The sequence below is a fragment of the Lasioglossum baleicum genome, chromosome 7, assembly GCF_051020765.1.
Source record: "Lasioglossum baleicum chromosome 7, iyLasBale1, whole genome shotgun sequence".
Classification (NCBI taxonomy): Eukaryota; Metazoa; Arthropoda; class Insecta; order Hymenoptera; family Halictidae; genus Lasioglossum; species Lasioglossum baleicum.
The window spans coordinates 13,480,418-13,504,567 of NC_134935.1; the positions used below are offsets into that span (position 1 = coordinate 13,480,418).

The 24,150-nt window shown below is 46.0% G+C and overlaps 1 protein-coding gene and 1 long non-coding RNA gene across 3 annotated transcripts in view; both read right to left on the minus strand.

Annotated features, from left to right (window-relative positions):
* Pxb (putative Hedgehog signaling attenuator pxb) overlaps positions 1-24,150 on the minus strand; it is a 360,190-nt gene that overhangs the window by 214,181 nt on the left and 121,859 nt on the right. The window lies entirely within an intron of this gene.
* LOC143210248 (uncharacterized) overlaps positions 1-24,150 on the minus strand; it is a 95,870-nt gene that overhangs the window by 64,398 nt on the left and 7,322 nt on the right. The window contains exon 1 of the long non-coding RNA XR_013009214.1: positions 1-24,150. This exon is cut by the window's left edge and continues 24,466 nt beyond it; it is cut by the window's right edge and continues 7,322 nt beyond it. This is a non-coding gene — a long non-coding RNA (uncharacterized LOC143210248).

Sequence of the window (24,150 nt, forward strand, 5' to 3'; positions counted from 1 at the left end):
CACCTGAGTACGATCGACACCGGCACGACGCGCGCGCGTGTACGCGTCGCGTGTCCGTGTAAATCCGTCTCGGACTATCCGGGAACTTCCGAATGCACGCCCGTGATTTCGAGCTAGCCGGAGTGTAAAGACATCGTTCCATCGGAGTTACCGCTCCTCGAATGCCGAATGGAATAATGAGTTAGCCGGTGCGCCAAGTTTCCGAGAATATTGTCGCCTTGGAATCACCCGCTTGCATTCGCTGACGTGCGGATGCATGCAGTGTCCGGAAAAATTGTCTGCTACGCGATGGTTACTTAACAGTCGGGGACATAATTACGTGGTATGGCACGAATTGGTTAAAGGGAGTTTTCAGGAATTTTTTAAAGGAAGACTATTGATCCTTTTGGATTGGAATTTTGCATACATATTCGTTGGGGTTTGAAATAAATGTGTGATTTTTTTCAAGTAAAAATAATCAAAATTAGATGAGTTACTAACCGGAAAATAATGAAGATGTTTATTAATCTCAATGTGTTATGGTCCGAATCAAAATAAATTAAAAGTCTTTATTATCCATAAAATGGCGGTGTTTCGAAGTCGAATTACCGGTTTCTTAAATAATTCCCACGTCAAACACGTTTCTCACCCCCAATTCAGGTTTCCGTGTCCACTTTTTAATACGATCAGGTAAAAAAATATGTGTCTGATATTTTCATAAGAAAGTTGTATCGAAACCAACGAACGTAAGATCGACACTTTGGGAAGTGTGAAACTTCCAAGGGTTCTTGCACCCTTACATCGGGCATCGACCCGGGAGGAGGGTGTACCTTTGAAACATGTAATGGAAGGAAAAGGTTCCATCGATATTGTTTATTTGACCGACAGGGAGAACGGGTGCAGGAACGTCACTGACGAACCAGGAACGTGGCCAGAAAAGCGAACCGATGGCTCTGATGCAATCGAGATGCAACACCTCCTGTCGAACGGCAAACGAGCCGGAGAACACAGGGCCTCGTCACACCTCGGATGAAAATTGGTGGTCACCGTTGATGCGGAACAGAAAAGAGGACCAGAGAACACAGGCGTGGTTGAATATCGCAAAAAGAACTGCGAAATCTAAAGTGCCTTGCTCCGGTGCTTTCAAAGGCCAGGCTTGACGAGTCCAGGGGTTGTTTTACATGGTAATTCTTTACCGCTCTGCTCCGAGATAACTTCCACCGGGTTAGCTCGGCTGATATCCGACCTGGCCGATGCGCCAGGCTATCATGCAAAATTATGTTAACGAACGGGATTAATTGTTCGTCGGTATCTCGTGTCCCGGGCATTAGCATTCGTAATTGCGATAGCCCGCACCTGGATAAGTGAAAGAGAGTCCACAAGTTCATCTTTTTTCGAAGGAACTCTGATAAGTCGAGTCTGTTGGAGCTCGGAAATTGATTTGTGTGGAGTGCATTTGGAGATAGGTGGACATCTGTTGGTGTGCGGGAGCAACAATTGGTGTTATAAATGAACTATGTACTGAGAGTATGGTCGTAGCGACTCGTTGACTCTGCATCTTGTAAATTGAACTTGGGTGCGGTGACAGAAAATAGTAAAACTACACGATATAAGAAACACCACGGACCTGAGAGCTTTTTCTTATATATAAACAGTAAGACTTTAATGTATAAGACTGTTAAAACATGTAGAATTGAAAATATATTATTCAATGTTTCTTTAGACAGAAAACAAACAGGTACCAATAAAAAATATATTTTCCTCCCACACAGTGGAATAAAATAAAATGTATGTCACTTCACAGAAAATTTTCACAACGTCATACAAAATGTGGGAACTCATCATTTCTTCGATCAGAGGTTAAATACTCGCGAACGACAGCGAACTCGGCTAATTACCAGCGCGCGGAAGAATGTCTGACACGATTCGTTAAATCCGTCACCGGGAGATCGTCGACGTGGTCTAATGGATGTTAAATCTTTTAACAAAACACTTCCGGGCGTTCCTACGGTCGTACACGAGTTACGGGGACATAAGAGCGTGGGTGTGTAGCCCGGGGGGATGTTACGAACGCGGGGGTTAATTCCCCGCGATATTGTTCAGAAGTGCAAAGTTGGTGGTTACTCATCAAGTATGCACCATCCCGCACGGCTGACACCTCATCCACGACGGTGAGAGCGGTAGATATCGCGCAACCCCATTGGTTTAGACGAGGGATGAACGGGGGTTGAGACGTACCTGGATATTCGACGACGACGTCGGGGAGAGAGAACGACGCGGCGTTCGATTAGTTCGCCGGCGAGCGAATACAATTCGAAGCTCGTTCGAGACTCGACCGTAAATTAACTTCCAGTCCGTCGGTTGCAATTTTTCTGGGAAGGTCCGCGAATTGAAAATTCCATCGAACCGGCACGCAGTCGGATATACCCGCCATATATCTTGCCCGTCGCTTTCCGAAGACATCGAGGGGTGGAAACGTGGTCTGGGAGGCTTGGGGTGCGACACAGGGCTTTCGCATGCGCCCAGGAAGTTGGGCGCGAGGTCTCTGGCTTGACGGAAAATATGGGGATCGAATTGCCAAATCTGTGCGAATTTTAAGGTTAGGTTGATGCAAGACGATGCTGCTGCAGAAGGTGTAGACATTTAATTCTGTCGTGTTCTTTGACCCGTTTTTTAATATCTTAAGGATTATACTCGTATGTATGTATGCATTCTATACTATATGTGAGGGACTTCTACTGGATGCTTTAATTTTTTCAATGCATTTAATCACTAGATCTACTTGATGCTAATGTAGTAGCTACCAATTCAACTTCTATGATCTAGAAGCTAAATAGACAATGTTTTGGAACTACTGAATCAAACTGGATCGAATTGAAAATTTCCGCTGTCTTCGCTACTTATATGAGAACCACATGATTTTCGAGAAGTAAATGATCAACCATGAACACTTCCGGATTCCCGGAGCGGACGAATGGCGCACTTGGTCGCGTAAGACAGAGTCTTGTGTACCTTGTCGCTCGCTACAAATTTCCATGCGCGTCGCCGTTCGATCGGCGTTTTATATCGAGTCTACGACAGGAATTTGGAGCGTATTTCTCGCGACTACGCCACGGAATTGCGGATCGGAATGGACGCGGGCGTGTATCCTCTATGCGGAACGTTTACGAGCTGGTCGCGCCTCGTGTGCTGACGCATTTGCACACAATGACGAGACAGAGCTCTCGCTTCCTCGCTCCCTGCCCGAGCAAAACGAAACGAAAACGACCGCGGTGAAGAGACAGAGAGAAAGAAAAAGAGAGATACGCGACAACGGATGAAGAGTTACGGGCGGCGGCGTATAGATTTTCCGATTCTTTCGTTCGCGATACAGTTATCCTTCTCCGGGAAGGGGTGCACCGATTGCATCGAGGATTATCTTTTGGACGTTGCCTGCCGACATAATGGAAGCCTGGCCGATATCGATGCGACGATACGTGTCTGGGAAGGCTTTCGCGAGAGATTCGAGCTTCGAGCCCTGGGTTCACCGGGCGAAGGCGGCGAAAATATTCCCCGGGCGAAATCCGACGGAATCGGGAGGAGAGCCCCACCGGATCCTCGCGTTCGATATCCGCCGAGGCTCGAGACTTTAATACAGTTTCGACGGGTGTCTTCTCGCCCCGGCTACGGGAGAACGGATCCTAAAACGCGCTCATTCGAAAATTACGATTTCCATTCGCGTTTTTCTACCATGCCCGCCGTAGACGGCATTTCTCTCTCCGGAATTCCAGCGCGGAGAGATCGCGGTATTACGGACGGCCCGTAGAAGAGGAATGGCCGGCGATCAGAATAAAATCCCGAACCCTTCGGAATTCCATCCTGAGGATTCGGCGCGCAGACTTAAGGGCGAAAGCCGGGGGCGGATAGAAAATGACTGGCAACTTCAGCCTATTTTTTAAAAATGTTATTCGACACTTTAAGGGGGTTGATCACCTTGACTATCTAAAAATGATGTATTCGAGAATTTTTTAAAGGAGAATTAATAAGTGATTTAAAATGTAGTACATCATTTTTAAGAAATTCCATAATTTCTACCCAAAAAGTCTACTTTTCAGAAATCACCCGAAACTGCAAAACCATCAGGTGAATTCAAGAGTTGGTAGGAAGCAAAAATCAGGGAACGGGAAAGAAGTCCCGGTGTCATCGTCTCGAATGATCGTTCGAGGAATTAAGAGAGGTCAGACGAAGGATGAAAGTCTCCGGATGCCTAGGTGGCAAGGGGCGAGTCGCTGAGGGCGCGGGTGTAGAGCGTGCCTCGAATCGCTTATGATATTGTTCCTCCTACCCCAAACTTCTGCCTCGTTTCTTCGTTCTCCTTTCTCTGTCCCAGGCCCGGGACTCTGACGTTCTCCTATCGGCAGGTCGATAGGATTATCTCATATAACCCTGCCGCCTTTTTTTCTTCCCTCATCCCGAATAATCAATGTCGCCTGCAGGCGGGACCTCGTTCGCTTGGGTGACGTTCCCGACTACACGCGCGAAGATAATCTTTATTGATTGCAGCCCGGTATGTACAGCCACGTGGGGGACCTCGAATCAAATGCTCGATTAACCCTCGTTCGAGCTCCTTGACTTTAATTCGCGATTTTTGGACCCTGGTGGACGAGAAACTGAGGTAAACAGTTTTATTACGTAACCAGTTCTCTGTACTAAATCGACCTCGAAAAGGCTAGAAAAGCTGCTCTGAAAGGAGAAAAATGATAGTTTGTAAACTTGACGCGCCCCTCGACCTTGAGGGGTCAACGCGAAAAGTTCGAGGCAAGAAAATTCAGATCAGCCGCGGCGAAAAAAATGCGTATCATTTGCAGAAAACCGGGGTGAATCGAACAGCCCATACTGCTTTATAAATAATTCCTGCTGCTTCCCGTGTATCAGCCTTCTCTCCATCTTGGCCACCCCCTGAGGGGGTGAGAGCCACCCCTCGCGAACCCAGCGCAAGGGTGACGCGGAAGTTTTCGAGGAGCATGACTTATGTACACGGTGATTTTCGAAGTCGACGGAAGGGCGGAGAGAAGAAGACGATAAGGGTGAGAAGCTGACGGCGCTAAAGTTTATACGCGACGATGCTGCATAAAGTCTCGTTTCCGGCGCCGACGCCATCGACGAGGACTTAATGCGCGTCGATTAAGAGTTCCCGAACGAGCGAACGCCTATACCGTCGTTAAAGAGACGAACCAGACTGCCGGGGAACGCGATCGTTTTACGAGAACGATCCCCGAAGCTCGAAACTTCGCGATATTTAGCTCGCGGGTCTGCCAGGACCCGTTTGCACAGGGTATCTTGCAGAATTTCTTGTTGGTGATGCTTCCCGGGATTCTACGGTGTTCTAGCTTTCCATAAAAGTCAGGTTTAGCTGAAAATTACGGAATTTCTTGTCGGCAATGTTTCCAGGGATTCTATGGACTACTAGCTTCCGCAAGCATTATACTCGGCTTCCAGTTTGATTTTGGAGTCCTTCATCAAGTTGAACGAATAACAAAATCATTTTGACCCGATGTGACTGCAATAATCCGCATACACATGTAATTGTCTGTTTTCTTTCATATGTTCTTTTATCAAAATCGTAGTAAAGGATTTTGAAGAATAAAAACAATAATAAATAAAAATAAAAGAATAAAATACAAATTCATTGTACAAGAGCAAAATAAATATTCACCGTGGAGGAAAAAATAAATATTCACTGTGGAAGAACAACTGACAATCCGTTGTAGAAAAACGAAATAAAAATTCATGATACAAAAACAAAATTTCATCGTGGAAGAAACATAAAAATTCATTGTGAAGGAACAAAACGAGAATTAGAGGTGAAAGAACGTAATGAAAAATATCGTCGTAGAAGATCGATAAAAATTCATTGTAGAAGTGTAAAATAAATATTCAATATGAAAATCCTTCGCGGAAAAAGGAAATAAAAATTCATTGCGACAGAAAAAAATAAGGATTCATCGTAGGAAAAAATAAAAATTCGTTGCGGAAGAGCATAAGAAAAATGTGTTGTGATAGGAGAAAATAAAAGTTCGTTACAAAAAAAAAGCAAAAATTCGTATTGGTAAATACGAAACCAGCGCGATGTTAATTGCAATTAATACGCCCGTTTCGTAGCATTCCGAGCGCGATAGGGATGCGCGATCCGGTAATCACAGTAATGAATCTTGACTCCGTAGTTGCTATTTCCTTAATTAAATTGGCCCGATTTCGAGGGATTTTTTCTGGCTGTTGGTTTGCTAGTCAACAACACGTTGAACCATCTTTATTGTGTAAATTCTCGTCCAGAGGTCGTTTCTCAGCGTGATATTACACAGAACGCTCGACAACATTTCCATTCGCGAGCAAATTGGAGAGTTCCTTTGTTAACCGAATCTCCTCGCGAGAACTCGCAGTCGAAACGTTTGAATTGCAACTCAAAATTAAGACGTTCGCGTAACTTCCCGAATTCCACGGGGTCTCGATACGACAGATAAGATTTAGTAAACCATTTCGCCCCGGAGGACGATGTATATGTCGCGTGTTTCGCGAAGAGGAAGCGGAGCGCGTTTTGATCGTGCAAATCAACACGGTCGCGGAGAGCTCGGGGAATGAAATGCGTCCGTCGTTGACGAACTTCGAGGAATGTCTCGTTAATGCATCCCACTGACTGTAATATGAACGCGGCTCTCAAATATTTGCCGCATATAATTTTCATTAAAACACGATGATGGGAGCGAGAGTAAACGCAGCCGAACATCGTTTTCAGAGATAGTCGCGGCAAGCTTTGCGATGCAATGTTCCTGGAAATATTCTCGACTCTTTAGCCCCTAAAATTCAGAGGATACGCGGGTTTAGACCGTGGACTTTTTAATTGACGATTTAATGATTCCGGCCTACCAAAATGATAGCGCGCCGTTTGTAGCTCTAGTTGTAGCTCCTGGATGCTTGGAACCAGTAATGAGGAGCTGGGATGTTTTATTAAAAAGTGGAGTTGTGAACTTTATGTTCAATTAGTTGATTGTAACTTGGTTGCACTGTAATTAGTGTCAAGGACAGTGTAATGATTTAAGTGTCAAGCTCTTACCCTCTTGCAAGTTTGAGCGAATTTCTCCGAATAGATCAGTGAAAAAAATGGATAAAAAAATAATTGTATCCCAGATCTCTGTCTAACACATCATGTACGTGTTAGAACAGAATTTCAAAGGCCAGATCAGGAGAAAAACAATATAGACTCGCAAGTTTCGCAATGGATGCGTCCTTAAGTCGTCGCAAAAAGCGCAGAGAGAACGTCCAGGGGATCTCAGGGAGTTACAATACGTTAAAGCTGAAAGTTAGACGACGTAGTCGGTGCCTTGTAAGAAGATGCAAGCGTCGAGGGCGAGGGTGGAAGGCGATAATAGTGTCGGAACGACTTGGAGAAGGGTTCCGAGCGTCTCGGGTTCAAAGCTGCGAACGACCAACATGCATGAGCGGCCGAAGAATCCTGGGAGAGCGAGAAAAAGAGTTGGGGGCAGGATCGGTCGGAAGAGCCGGAACCCGCTATCTATCGGGATACGGTAGTCAATCGATATTCTAGCCGTCGGTCCGCACGCCCAGGCGAAGATGGAGTAGGTACACGTAGGTATGCCACCTTCCGTGGCCTCAGTCTCCATTCTCCAACCTTTTTCCGCCGACCTGGCCACCCTGCACACGCCAGCTGTCTTCACGGCAACCGGACGTGCCCCATGTTCCCGCGTAATATCGGCTCCGAGTCGATAAGAGCAACGCGCGAAACTCTTTTTTCCCTGGACAGCTCTCGCCGGCGAAATTAAACATTTTCACGATACGCGATTGCTCGCTAGCCTGACACGGGAGAACTTGGTCGAGGGAACTGGTAATTAATTTTTTGGCAGTTCCTTTAATGCCCTCGAGCAGAGAGACTCTTAGAAATTGAAGAAGTTAGAAATGGTAAATTCTTTGTACAAGTGCCTCTTTATTTACCTTATTGTTAGTCAAAGTGTAAGGTAAAAATTTTTTCCACGTCATAGAAATTTGCAAAATAATTTTAGTTCCCTTGTATTTTATAAATTTACACAAGCCGTAAATCCACTAGGATTCTCAATTTACTATAACAATTTGCTGATAATATGTTTTTAAATTATGAATGCACAAATCACGTGTCAGAACAAGTTACCCGACTCCAAGTTCCACGCCAATAGGAAACGATGTTCTGTTCAATAGCGTCTCGCGCGACGTTAACAAGGGAAAACTGGATTCGACGAGCGATGTCTGCTCGAGCGAAGAGGCAAGCGATACACTGCTGGCTAAGAATTCAAGCGAGCTGACACCCTCGACGACGAGAGAGTTAATTACCGCGTGTGTTCGAACCAGCCGGTGATTAATCGTCCCGTTAATTACCCCCGGTTAACTCGCTGCGTTATTCGTTCCACGGGTTCATACAATGTCGCTCGAATATGGTTACTTTGCCACAGCTGCGCGGACAGGGTCTTCGACGAGAGAGAAATGTACTGCTGATTTTAATGCAGGCTCTCGGCTGTTGCATGAAAAATCTCTGTGCAATTTGTATGCGAGACTGTGCCGAGATATTACGGTATAAAGCAACAATTCCATTTCTAAGGTAATGGGAAATTTTTCAATTTAATGCAACTCTTCTCCGTTAAGGGATGTTTGTTGCAGCCTCGTTGTGGAGTATGTTAATCGTTCTTTATGAGAGAGAATTGTCTATTGGTGAAAAATATTTAGTTTTAATTTTTGTCGCTAATTTTGTCATTTTAAAATTTATCCGTGCCATTGTGAAGGGTATTATATGAATTTTAATGCAACACAATAATTAAGCTGCAGATTTGTATGCAGAATAGAAATAGTCTGCATTAGTTGTACGATGTAGGAGACGAACAAAAAATTCTTTCTGCCTTGAATGATTTCCAAGAATGACATTTTTGTGGTTACAAATGCTGATTCACCATCTCAACAAATATGTTATCCCCACAGTACAGCCACTGGCTTCCTAAAGCCCACGTAACAGCATTGTAATCCAGATTTCGGTCGACAGGAGGGCCCAGAAATTATTAACATCATTTTCCCCGGTTCCGGTTCAACTCGGCAAATCGGACACGGGTAACAACGTGGTGTGGTTCGCAAAAGAAGAGCGCAGATATCAGAGGTTCTTTCCCGCGAGCTCAGGAGTCCCCATTCCGAGGTAGCTCGCCGAACAAAGTAAGAACGGTAGCAAACTGTTTTATGCTTCGCGCACAGAATCCCGGTGCTTTGAAGCCGAGGGAAGAGAGAGAGAGAGAGAGAGAGAGAGAGAGAGCCGCTCACCTAGGGGAGTACTCTTAAAGATCGGGGTTTATGTCGTCGCGGTTACCAGCCCCTCTGGCTCTTCGTGTCTCTCGTCCAGAGCTCGTTCGGCCTCGTCCTCGCGCTCTCGAGTATCGTCTTAAACATCGAACCGTATCGCCGGTATAATCCAGCAAGACAAAGGGATCGAGCATCCGTACTCCCGCGAGAGACCAGACCCGCCTGTGCCTTGAAGCAGAGGAGAGAAAAGTGGGCGAGAAAGAGGGCAGGTTTGAAAAAGAGGACGAGAGAGGGTAGCAAAAGAAGAGGAAGGGTAGCAAGGTGGTTGTAGCCGCCGCCACCGCCGCTGTTCCACGCGGATAGGGGAGAGTCTTTCCCCGTGGGTCGTCCGCGAAGTGGGAGTCCTCATAAAACCTGGAAGCATGTGATTTCCCCCAGGAGGGGTAGACTCCGAATGCCGTCTTGTTCTTTCTCCCTTATTCTTCTACACACCCCGCCTCCGTTGCCTTCCCCCATATCGGTTTTCTTCCTCTTTTCTGGCACACACGCCGCGCCGTGGCTCGCTTCACGGCTCCCTCGAATAAGCATCCTCGGGACAAAAACACCCGCGGAAAACCCGCCCGCTATTTGCCCGGGGAAAATCTCTTTCTTGCCGACAAAGTCGAACTTTCTCATTTGGCTCCCTTGTCCGACCCCGACGCGGAACAAGATCGGGAAATTTAAATATTTTTCGAGGGAGAGACACGCCATCGCGCCTCGCCCCGACGCGACGTCTGATTTCCTTTTAAGACCAAGTCCTTAAGATATTCGCCGGGAGTAACTTCCCATTCAACCGAACCGGCGGATTCCGTGGCTTCCGGCTTCGTTGCCGTTGTTCGTTCACAAGAGAGCGAATCACGGCTGCGAGCTGCGTGGAGCTGATCAAATATTGGGTGTGTAAATTTGATTCCCATTTTCGGTAATCGATAGCGTATCCGGGACGAGAGAGATATTCAAGTGTTCGTTATTAAAACTCTGCGACACTCTCCAACGTGAAACTTTCTCGAATTTTATATGTTGGTTTACGAATCTGATGTACAATAGTGGATTTTGTATCTTTTCATTCGTTTTTATATTCTCTCTTCTTTAAAGAGTTGAAGACAGCGAGTGGAAAGTTAACAGACAGGTTATACTTCTCTTTTGCACGTTAACAGAAAGTTCGGAAAATAAAGGATATTGCATGGGAAGTTTTACCACAACCTCTTTTATATTTCAGAGACTTGTTTCCTTGCGACTGTCACTTGTTTTTCTGTGTCAAACTTTCTTGCAAAGAAACGCTTTGAAAATGGCGCTGTGCTAAACATGGCAGTTTATCTTGTGCAAGCGAGAACCGAAGATTTTTATACTGACTTGGAATGTCTAGGCTTATATATTGTTGCAGAGTTATCAGAACAAGTGATTTTTAAAGTACATTTTTAAGAAATTCAGTAATTTTTGATTTGTAATTTATGGAAGAGTTGTGTAGACGCATTTAATCTTGTAAATTTTTCGAGGTAGGCACCGCATATCGTAAATTGTGAACTCCAGCGGAAAAAATCGAGAGTACAGAATTGATGTAAAAGGAACGTTTCTCTCTCGTTTTTTTCATTGCAACGGAAGTTAAGAGGAAATCTAGGTTAAAGTGTTCCAGTCGAATAAGAGAGTTTTATGACAAACGTATTTCGACCGAAGTGCTTATTCGTAAAGCGATCGTTCGGCAAGTTTGCTTCGACGATAATAAAACGCTCGCGAGTCTAATCGTTTCCCTCGGTGAACGACCCTTAGGGTTTCATTGGGTTTGAACGGGAGTACTTTGATGCTGCACTGATCTTCGTTTTAAGTTTCAAGTTGTCATGGGTAGGTACTGTTGAATTCAGCCTTTCGCGGTTGAAGACTCTTTAGTTGTAGGGTGCTATCAACTGGAAGAGTACTTGCACAGAGATTGATGAGACTTTTCATACTTGCTTAATCTTAATCAATCTATGTGTAATACAAATACACTTTCGTGATTAAAAATATTCTAATAATGAAGCGATTTAGGAGCGAGTCGACCTTCGAATAACCTTGAAGATGCCTAACAAATAAAAATTAAATAAGACACTTGCATTTCCGCTTGAATCTGCGAATAAATTAATATCTCATGCTAATCTAGATGCAGAGCAGCGGCCCGATTCGATCGTTCGGCAGTCGGTAGTGTGACCCGGGATCGGGAAAAGTGAGAAATGATTCCCGACGCAGACGTCGCGTGAACGACGAACGTCGAGAGCGGATACGGGGGCTGAAAAGGAGCTTGCGAAAATAAAACAAAAAACTGAGCACCCTGCTAGGAAAAATGGAGTCGCGGTAGAACGATGGGGGCAGTAGGGGGGTGAGTGGAGGTGGGCCAAAGCCCGCTCGCAACGATTCAACACCGTGAAATGCTCGCGGGAACCCGAAGCGCCGCGATGTTTGCAATTAAAGCCGATTAAGCGCTCCCTCTTTTCTACTCAATTCCCCGAATAGTCTCCCTTAAAAGGCGCGGGAGGTTTCGCGCGTTATCCGCCACGCCATAGCAGCATCGTTGCCGTTGCACCGCCGCACCGTTGCCACGCCGTCGCTGCCAGCATCGACAGCGGCAGAGCTACAACCGCCCCCGCGTGTTCACCCCAACGGTCCCTTTCAGGCCGACAGACCGACACGTATTCCGAAATGGATGCAAATTTACTGTTGCGTACCTCTTGCTCTCCCGAGGGCGAAAGCTTTACGCTTTAACGATCCTTCTACCAGCCGCCACCCCCACCTTCAGCGCACCTGCGGAACGCATTAATTGTCCGTTGGTTTCGAGTCCGCAGGATTTTCGTCTCGCATTAAATGTAAATCGGATTCGCAACTAACCGCCGCAAATTACTTTCCTCGACCCGGTCTCTGATGTGCTTAAACTGAAACGTTTATCTTTATGTAAATAACCCTCCTCTCTTTCCCTCTTTCTCTCTCTCTTCTCGCTCACTCTCTTCGCCTCTGTATCCTTTATCCACCTCACTCTCTCTTTCTTGCTCGCTCTGTTCCTTCGTTTGGGGTGTTTCGTTGCATCCTCCCGCGAATCAGAGCGCGAAACATCAAAAAGGTCCTCGGGAGACCCTCGCGGCGGAAAGCTTTCAGGGTCGAATTGAATTAAGGGACCCAGCAGAGACGCTAGTCGGTTCGACGGTCAGGAAAACACTCGGATCCACGGAATTCCTGCGGTTTCTGCGACGTGTATGCACTGTGTATACTGATCTCTGCTGGCTCGATGCTCGACAGTCAGCCGAAAAAAGCTTCCACTTGAAAGTTTCTGCTCGATGTACACGATAGCCTCCCACGGTATCGATGGAAGCTGCGAGATCGATCGACCTTCGCCCAGCCATACTGATTCTGCGTGTCCGCTGCGAATATATCGAATGTGTTGACTAGTGTTGAGACTAGTCCAACAGCTATTTTATTTTTTATAAGAGCTGAAATAAAGAACAAACTTATCTTCTTTTTTTAATAAAAAGTTCCTTACGATTCGAATAACAAAACCATAATATAAATAACAAACCCCACCATCAACGTATAAAGAGCAGTGACGGATTAAGACCTTTAGAGGCCCTGAGCAGTGAAAAGATTTTGAGGCCCCCATATACACGACCACATCAACGCACAATGTAGGTCCTGTATGATTTCTTAGATATTTTCGCTAATTTTACTAGAAAGTGTTTTTAACAACAGTTAGATTTCTGCTCGCTCGCTACTGATTTTCATCTTTCCATCGCACACAAATGCACATAAACACTCAGAAATATTACAATATTATGTAAAAGAGGTGAAATTACGGGCAGAAGAGAATGCTCGAGCATAGGTGAACATATCCGTAGACAATGGCGTCGGTCCGCGTTGTCGAGACGTGTTTTAAAGATCCCGAATCGTGTATAATGGCGCGGAAGGAAGAAGTCGAAGGCGCTCGTTTCTCGATGGACTATTCTGTTCGAATGGGTGCTCGTTGCCCGTCGAGTTCGTCCCCTCGAAAAACAAACTCGAGACGCAGGGAAATTACCGCGTCGTCGCTGCTCGACTTTGCAATATGGTTTCCGCTTTTCCCCATCGGAGATCGTCGCAACGGATCGCTGGGAGGTCTCCGGAAAGTTCAGTTTCTGGTTATTCTGTGCGAGCGGCCATCAAACGGTACGCGGAATATCGGTAAATACTCGAAAATATTGCCACTGTGTCGGCGCTATATCGATAAAACTCTCGAAACCGAGGTTGACTCAATTTCCCGGAATTTCCCGCCGCGCCTCCGCAACACTTCCTCCGCTTCGATCTACAATTTATCGTGTTCCTGATACACTTGCGCATGCACTTAGCAAGTTCGCAGACAGGATTTGCATACATCGGCGTCGAGAGAGACACGGAAATAGACGGACAGAGAGAATGGGAGAGAGAGAGAGAGAGAGAGAGAGAGGGGGGGGGAGAGGAGACTATGGAACCGTGAGTTATCAGGTTGCCGGGAAATGAATGGCCGATATCAGGATGCACGACTTTATCCTGTAACTGCATCAACAATTCTTGTCTTCTCCCCCCGATTGTTTTTTGTTTCGCGATGAAGTTTCGTTCTTCGCGGAAATATATGGGCTGCCGCGATATTTTGTTGCGTCCCAGGAATTCCAGTTTGCAGTCCGCTGTGTATGAATTCCGAGTGCAGTAAATAAAATAAAATATGAAGCCCTTCTACGTCCCATAATCCCGATTTATCCACGACAAACTTTCATTTTATTTTTCGAACTCGCGCGATTTACTTGGAACGCTCTGCTACAATTGCGTTTCTGTAACATGAGAATTTTTTGTAGAAGTATTGTCACAAGTGTTCTATGAACAAATTTAACCGTCGCGTGCAAGAATCCAGAAGTGTCTATTTTTTCGTTGACATTTCTTCGAAAAATTCAGAACTTCTCTTATGTAATACTGCTGTTGCTATAATATTACATAAAAGTGTTTTTAGTTCATCAAGAATTCACATTGAGGAATTTTAAAATAGTTCACAGAAATTCAAAACTATACATATTATGTCAATAATCGGGCACCCACGTTCGATTTCTTGGGCGATGGACTCAAGTGTAGTAGTTCAGAGTGTGAAGATTATAATACTCGCAGAGCAAGTGGACTTTCGCGAACACGTGCGCAGCACATTGTCGTCTCAGACCGGAAATCGGCGACTGCGAAACCACCAGCAGGCAGAAAAACGCGAACAAAGAGAACAAAATAGTTAGTGCACTCATGTGGCTCGCATTGCGACCGTATGCACCATCTGAAACGCCTTGCACCAGCTCGTTTTCGAATTCTTGACTGGGAATCGGAATAAACGGTACGTTCAAAGTTACCATCTCGCTGCCAGTATCGGATTAGTCACGTAACGGTGTGACGCATGCACGACAGAGACGAAACGCGTCATGTAACTGGACCGCAGCGTAAGCGTGGGGGAATAGCGTCGTAGAGGGGGCAAGTGTAGAGTGGGGAGACAAGTCTCAATTTTACGATTGGGCTACCAGTATGTTTGTAAAAAAATCAGTATGGGAACTTTTCGAGCACACCGGGTATTTGTGAACATGAACGAAATAATTCCCGGTCAACGTTCACGGAGCACCGGCAACTTTGCTATCATTACTCGGAGATTGTGACAGTCGCGAAACTACAGGAAGCTCTCTGGACAATTGATAGGGACTGGGAAATCCCCTGGTAATCTGTATCCTATTTTCAAAGCGGCCGTCTTTACGATCGGGGCCCTAGAATCTGGAATCCCCGGTTTCGGTTGAAATATCGCGCGCGGTGAGTCTCGGTGGTGGGGGGAGGGGAAAAATTCGGGAAATTGCGGCTGGATTTACGAGAAACGGAGAATGGGAATGGCTGGGAGGAACGATCGCGGTGATTTACAAGCGGCACGAACGACCGCATCGTCGCGAGCATTAACGCGTCTCGTCCGTTATTTAGGGACACCGATAGAATTAATAGAAACGTTAACCGCGCACGGCCGCCCTGCTACATTTGCCCCGTGATTTCCCATCGCCTGACACCCTGCCGCCTCTCAGGTAAATAACGGCCGATATAATTTCCCGATTATTTACGCGGGTCCCGGCTAATTGCTCCGCGAACGCCGATGCGGATCGTTAATGAGCGCCGAGGACCTCGGCGACGATACGCGACGCCTAGAACTTTTATCGCTCTTAAACAGCCTGTGAATGTGCAAGAGTCGGTGCTGATACTCTCCGAGTCCTTTCTAATACACAAATATGTTCGTTCACATTTCTAAAAATTTTTTTTTATTTAGAAACATATTTTTGTGTCTTCTTTAGTCGTTGTAGCGTATCGTAGGTATATTATACAATTAAAACTGTTGTGTTTTACCTTCATCTCAGCTGATAAAGTTAAAATTCAATCTAAGGTCTCGAAATTAATTAATACTAAGATCAAACTCAATTGAACGGTATGAAAGTAGTACTATAAACTGAAAGATTAAGGACAGGTATGCGCCCCGTAGGGTTAACCTAGATCCCTGCATGGGATACAGGATAGTAAAAACAACGTCTGACAATGAGAATGAGCGGACGTAATATATCAGCCTGGCTCGGATAAATAAGAGAGGATATTCGTCGCCTCGACCGTGATAAGACCAGTTAGGTGCGCACTAGAAGCAAGATAATTTCCTTAAATTCGCGGAGGTTAATGCTGGTGTAACTGTTTTATGATTCTCCGGTAGGATTTAGAGGGCTCGATTAAAACGCGATATCTTAACGCGCCGCCGAAAATGGTTAAGAACGCAGTAAAACGGTTTACGTTCTTCGGAAGCTGCCGCTTCAAACTGGATTCTCCTTCCGACCGAGCGTCGATATACAGTTTTATGTAAAATTAAACTTTGGCCGATGATCGACGGGCGCCGTTGTTCAAATCGCGTCTCTTAGTGCTCAACAAATACGATCATTACACAGGTTCCTTTGACACACTCATTTGTAGCATTTTTTTATCGTAATTTGAATACACGCGCTGTCAGAAAAAATATATTAGAACTACACGATTTAAGAAACCGCACAGACCCGAGCGTTTTTCTCAGATCAAGACTGTACTGTATTGTAGTAGTGCATGTCAGTCAGATCAGGGAGAGTTCTTAATGCATTTTAATGGTTAATAACTTGAAAGTTAGCCTTTCTTTTAGTTTTTGATTGACTCGCAGCTATTTGGCACCTTTTTACTATACTTCTACCTTAGTTCGGATTTGACATACGTTATCGAACATCCTGAATATACGTAGTACACGATCGTATACTAAGTTCTGGGGACATCAGACTTGAATCCCCCTGTTCCGCATGGAAGGCTCGTGTTGCAAGAATCGCGATACCCACGATGTCAGCAGGCAACGAAACGAGCCGGGTTCGTAAATGGACAGAAAATGGCGTAGCTTATGGTTCGACAGAGTTCGCACATAACCGATTTAATTGGCGTAGCTGGCCGTGTCCCACCACTTACCGCGTAGTTAGATATTTACGCGGACGTAAACCGAGGTAAACGCGCGCTTTATGCGCGCGCAAAGGGCCAACTTAGGCGGCGTACAATTATACGCGAACGTCTGCAGGCGTAAATACGCCTTTGTGTGCATTTTACGCTCCGAAGTGGCGACCGGTGTTCACCAGTTATTCACGAGGTCCAGGATTTCCTGGGATTCGCCGATGCAGCTTTCTTCGCTCGCGACTGCATCCTGATCGGCGAATGCCTCAGGCGCTTTTCTATCACCCCTTGCATCCCTTACAGATACTTGACAGCCATAACGACCAGTCATTTTTAATCTAATCTCTTTCCGATGATCCTGCCATTTTTTTGCATTTTTATTTGGTACATCTGGCTGATTACCTGATCCTTTCTTTACTTGAATTTTAACTAATGATTAATTAGTACTCTATAATTTTTCTTTTTCTTTGGTACACTTACGTCAGTCCTTTTCTATATTTTAATGAACCCTTTTAATCCTAACTGGTCATCACAAACGCACGACTGAAATATACTAGCAACTTCCTCTCTGTACTTTGAATAATTCTCCTGACCACAATTTTTATTTTTTTAATTAATTTAAACACTCGGCTGAACCAGTCCAAGTGACCAGACGTTTTTATTTTAATTAATTCTGTGTGTTCTGTAATTTTATCGTAGGTTTTTAATGACTCAAAGGTCCTTGACACTTCTCTAATACCCACCCAGTTTTGGTAGGAATCGTTTATTTTTAATTTTAATGAGTGTAGCTCTCCTTAAATGTTCCATTGTAATTTTATTTTACGAATTTAACCCAGATACTATTTTAATCCCATTCCAGCAGGTCTAAAAACGTTCCAATCCACCTAAAATGTTGCTCGAGCCCCAGAGACCCAAGGTGCAAATTGCGCGAGACATCCCTGCCACCAGCATCGATTCTCCCGATCGAATCCCCGAGCGGTAGTCACGGAACGCTGCCGCTAAATTACCCTTTATCTTCGATCCTGCTGGTAGTAAAATGAAATTTAGCTTCATGAAAGATCGACGATGATTGAATGCATCCACGAACTCGCTCCTAACATTCAAGCACTATTAACTTGGCGCCCCCACTATTTTCTCCGAACAACGATCGGACATCTTCCTCGAAGATAGAAACGATCGACGTTGACCTCCAGTAAAACGTCGACGATTACGCGAGCATGTCGTTAATAAAGATTGTCTGCGCGCTGGGGGGACGACCGTAATAATTGGAGGCACTCCATTAAGGTGGTTCCGATTCGAACCGTTTCCCCATCCTTCATCGCGATCGCAATACTGATTGATTTACTTTTTACGGGGACGCTCGAGAGTTGTTCGCTCTCCGTGTTAATGAATAGGAAAACGCCTCCGCCATTGCAAGAGGAAGAGTTGTCTGTACTGCCGCGCCGGAAAGGATAAAATCGAATCGAGAGAATCGGTGGCACGATCGATCGGCCGAGTGATCAGTCACGTTGCGGAATAATCTCCGTTGACCGTGTCTGATCGAACGCTTCGACCTACGACCTCTGCTCCCGCACCTCGCACGACAAGTTACCGGTCACGTATTACCGAGAGGAGAGCATCGTAATACACCTCTCCAGGTGAAACGACCGACCCTAATACTCGAACACGATCGGCTCCCGCCGACTTATGGCTCTCGGACGACCATTATGCGCCGCCGCGATTTACAAGCCGGGGACTCGTGCTCGAGTTGCCTCCCGAGACTCCCAGTCTTTGGGGCGATTCCACGGAAACGGAGAGAGAGCATGGATAGAAGCCAACCTGCGATGGTCATGGCTCGATCAAAGCCGATACCAGCGAACACTATCTCAGGTGAAAACGAATCCAGGCTGCACTACTGGCGGACACTCTAACTTTATGACTCTAACCGTTTGCTTCTCGACACGAGGGAGCACTTTGCGATTTTCTTAAGGAGAGTGTTATTCGCATCTTTTTGTGAAAGTTTGTAGGCTTGTTTGGGCATCGGTTGACTGTGTTCCTGAATTTTTCTACGTTTCTGTGGGAGCTATTTACTGGACAAGCAGATTATGCTAGTTTTATTGGTGAGACATATCCAGGGTGAGATTCCTTGGTGAATAATTTTAAAATGTCTAGTGGTAAAGAGAGAATCGTGAACATAATTCAAATGTGTGTAACTACATGTGGCAAGTTGCATGGAAAAATATCGTTTAGTTTACGACTAAAAAATTTCCAAAGTACCTCATACGAATTCTCAAAATAAATTTCAGACTACCTCAACTTCCCGAAAAATTTTTAGTATACAAATTAGATGCAATCCTGCAGAAACTCGATTTCTCCACCTGTGTCATGAGGACATTCCTAAACCAACGCAGCGGAACCTCATCCACTTGCGCGATCGGCAAAAGGAATGCTTGCTGTTTGATTCCAGCACGTTGCCCGAAAGGGACGGCGCTGGTTTGCGTAAGGAATACGAAACGGAAGGGTTGATCGCAGTCGAGGAAAACAGGAGGTCTACGTAGGGGAAGTCTATAAAGACGTTGGGTCCAGGGCCACTTGACTTCAGACAGCGCGGAGCACCGGAACTGCCGATTCCCAATCGTAAAAGCGGAGGATGCGAGAGCTAACCCATTCCGAGGGGAATCTATTCCGAGCCTACCGGACCGAAAGAAGTAGGAGCGAGCAGAGGCAAGCAGAGGCGAGCAGAAGCCACGCCAGATGCCAAATTTTACGAGTTCCCGGTTTCATCTCTCGACGAAGCCACGATCCCTATCCGGTCTGTCTGTTCCTCGTTTTTCCTTCGCGAGGAAACGAGAAGCTCTCTTTCTCTCCCTGTCCTTGTTTCAGCCTCCTCCACCATTTTCCGCGGTCGAGCGGAGCTTCAATCATAAATCCCGACGTGGTCGGGCCCAGTACGTCGCTAATCCCGATGCGTGCGATGCCGGGATGCCAGAAGCGCAGAGGCCGAGCTCCTCTTGGCAGAGAGTCAAAAGCCTCCCCCGAAAACCGGTCCACGACACTGCCATCCCCAAACCCCGAAACCCTCGTGGTAGACGAGGACCAGGGCTCGCGCGCCAGGAAATCCTCGTCCCAGGAGCCGCCAGGGGTCATCTTTCACCAGGATTTATCACCGGGGCCGCGACACCTCGCCGAAATTCCCATTCTCCTCGGTGCGTGCTTCCACCGAAAAATTTGTAATTCCCGTCGGCAGGCCCGCGCCAAGTCAGCCTTCATTGTTTCGTTATTCGAGACCAACTTGCGACCGAACCCTCCGGGAATTGAATAACGCGGCACAACTGCGTCGAGTTGACGGTCATGGTTACGGTTAGTGGTAGAGAGCATGAGCTTCAGTTGGGTTATGATACTGATTTTTTTTAGACTTCCGCTGTTTTTTAAGGTAGGTGGACTTTGGTGTGTTAGGCTTTAGTTTGCTTAATTGTTATTATAGGTAGAGTTACATTGCTTTTGTTTCGATTTTTAGTTCGATAGAGGGTGAAGATTTTTATGGTTTTGTTCTTCACGATTAATTGTTTTTTCTCATAAACGCGATGAAATTATATTTTGAAGCATCATTTTGTTCAAACACTTATAATGCGCAAACGAAACAAAAGTACATAATTACGTTAGTTCTTTAGGTCGAACTCATACAATTTCCTGACACTGCTACGATCGAATACTTTAATCAAATATATTGCATTCCGCATCCATTCCGATTGATAATGCCTTTATCCAACTTCGATGCGCATAATGGTAGATATATACAGATTACATAATGGCATTTGTACTAATAATCATTTTGATTATGTGTGTCATTATGCGGGGCATATTATAAACCGCGTATGCAGAACATCGGGTAATTTATAAGCAGACTATGGACGTCCGCTCAAATGGCTGCTATCAGATTGTAATTCATAAAACAGTGAATTGAATCCTCCATTTAGTAGTACCAATTCAGCAGAAGAAAAAGAAATGATTCTCCAAGCACAGGTTGCATCTACAAGGGTATGAATACGTGTAAAATTCGATTATGAAATAGTTGCAACAGTGAACGCTGGAAAAATCGTACGGTTAAGCTTCGCGTCGGAATCGTTGAACGCGAATAATCGGCGATTGATTGATTGAAACGCGATCCCGCGCATTACAATTTAGAGGCCGGTTCTTTACCATGATTACACGGCTCGAGTGATACTTGCGAGTTCTCGTTACAGCGATTAACGTCATTAATGGGGCCCCGTCGTCGGCGGCCGTGTTATTGACACGCGTCCCGGATAATTGTTCGGGGCAACGCGCGTTGAAAAACGAGACACCCCCGCGGCTATCGTTCCCAAGCTGTGTACTGCGCCGCGCTTTTCGATTTCCCCTTTGATCTGCGCCGATTTCCGTCGATTAAACCGCCGCCGCGTGCGCGTGATGGACAGGATGGATTAGATTCCCCGTTGGTAATTTATTTATCCCGGTTTTCCCGGGGTATGAAAGCGATTGCGCCGGAATAGGATAGACGTTTCGCAAAAATCCGAGCGAGACCGAAGGGATTGGAACCGATGCGACAGAGAGAAAGAGAGAGAGAGAGGGGGCAAAACCGACGACGCGACGCGACGATTGGCAACCGGGCACCGTTCCCATCGCTGGCAAATTAATTCAGAATTAACGTCGACTCGCCGACTTTCGGTTGCGGTCGTGGTCGTGGCAGTGGTCGCTCGGGATATCCCACATGGAGCAGCCTCGACACGGCTACGACTCGGTTACCGTGTTCCCCGGTCGCTGTAACGTGTCACGTGCACGTACCACACGTGGCTGCCGGCTTGTCGGTGCTGCGTTTGACAGCGTACACGTGCTGGCCTTTCTCACGGACGTCGTCGGTTAACGTGAAGGACGCCTGTCGCGAGAAGCGAGAAGCAACATCGAGAGTCCTGCACCGCCTTTGCTACCTTCCCCAGGAATTACAAAGCAATCGAATAGGGTTCAACCTTCCACTGACGCTGAAAATCGGACTGGTTAATTTTCGAATTGTCTAAGTACACTGACAAATATGTCATACGAGCGTATAATGTAATCGAGCGGTATGCCAACAACCGTAGAAGACACAGAAGTATTTGAAGAGTGCTTTGAGACAATTTATTTTCTGTTGCAGTTGACATGCAGTTACCTTGAATGAACTTCATAATAGATCATTGTATTCGTCTTGGGACACACTATCAGAATGTAAATAAAAAAATATATAAAAAATTTTTTAGAATCAAGCTTATATTAAAATGCACTAAAAAGGAGAAAATAATTTTGTTAGACATTAGTGATTATAAATAAAAGCGTGGAGCGCTAAACTATTTATATTGACGTAATCTTCGCGCTCCACGCTTTCATTTATATAATAGTTACTAATGTCTAAAAAAATTATTTTCTCCTTTTTAGTGCATTTTAATATAAGTGTGGTTTTAAAACATTTTTTTTGACACATGTGCAACAACGACAACTCGGCAAGCTAATATAAGCATGGTAAAAACCATTCCTATTTCAAACAACAGAGTTGACCTTCATCTCTCCTTGACGCCTCCACCTATGAAAAAACTAGCAACCTCAGATTTTCTCAAAGAGAAGGTACTTTCCCCGAGTTATTCCGCACTCTTCTCGATTAAAAGGGTGCGAAGTAAAAATCAGGTAACACTGAAGGCGCCAGTCGACCTGTTAATGGCGAAACCGGTCGGAAATCGCAGTGAGTCCCGTGCAAAGTGAATTCTGCCGGTCACTCCTTTCGAAGTGGCAGAGAGTGCTTGTTCCAAGTGGCGCTCAAGTTTCAACCGGCGTGCAAGTCTCGCGCAATTCCCGCCGTTGAATTATCGATACATATAACTTTAGCCCGTGGTGGTGGCGTCGAGTCGGATGCAAGAGAACGGTACGGAACGTCGTAGTCGTCGTCGGGCGCCGCGGCGATCGATCGCGCGAGAAAATAGCGCGGGAGAGGCGATCGGCACACGCTGACACACCTGACAGGTAATACCGGCTGGCTTGCGAAACTTCCCGCTAAGTCCGATCGAATTGTAAATCAAGTCTCGTAGCGGGAAATGTCTCCATTAGATCGGCACGAGCGACGCCTCCAAGACGTCTTGGGAATCAAGCGGCGTCGTGGCACCGAACGAAGTCGGGCCGAACCGAGACGAGCGGGTTGAAGCGGCTCGAATTCAACCCAATTCACGTACAATGCGGGATCAAATCAAAACGCCATCCGCGATTCCCGAGGTATCAGCACGTACACGTGTCATCGTGCTTGATGTCGAACGGTTTGTACCTCGCGACATGGATGCTGGTCTACATTTTTGTCCGGGATTCGATTAGGAGGTTGCATTAACTCATTATAACCCAACGGTGCGCTAAGGCAATAATCTATTCTTGATAAATTTGTATTATTGATTTTTGGTGAATTTATTACCCCTATTAGGGGTGAGAAAACAAGAATGCATATTCGAAAACCTGAAGAACCTAACGGGAGGAATTAAATAGTGGTGGTCGGTGGTTTGTGTTGCAAGAGGTTTGCGGCGAGTGAACCGGTGACAGGAATATTTGCAAATATCTATAATAGATGCGGCGAGGGTTAATGAGAAGGAGGCAGTGGGAAACGAGGCTGGTTGATCAAGATTGGTAGGGAAAAAGGGGGGCAGGGTACGGTCTGGATTGGAACGCGCGGTGGCTTTATGGAAACCAATCGGAAGGGCGTGTATAGTAAAGCGGTTATCGATAATCGAAATTATCCCGAATTATTATTAGTTTGTGTGCTCGAAGCGACCGCTCTCTCTCCTCTATCACTCTCTATCTCTTCCACTCTATATCTTTCTCACCCTCGTTTCCAGTTCCGTCTCTCTCCTTTCCCCGCGATTCGATTACGGTCCCGGTTCCGTGTTGTCGGTTGGAACGGTCGTCCGTTACCCAAAATCCATTTTAGCACGGTGAATGGCGCACGCATCCGCGCGCAATGACGCGGAGCAGCTCGTGGGCCGGATCAACGGGGAAGTAGGTTGTCGGCGAAGTTTAGATTACATCGAACTTGCACCCGAGTTACGTTAATTTGTGTCAAGCGACGATTACAATAAAGCGTCTCGATCCCCCCCCCCCGTAGAATTTCCGAGCGCGATGGCAAGTTCCCGCGAAACCTCGCGGGACCACCGTTGCATCGCGGTCCACGGCCCGCTGTAACGGCCCGGTGCTCGGTGCAACATGCATCTGACATCTATAGGAAATTGATTATTTCCATGGCGGCTGCTTTAACTCGCTGTTTTCGACAATGTCGACCCGCAACCCTCGCCGGCCATAGATCCCACAGAACCCGCTCCTGTAACGATCCATAACGATGTT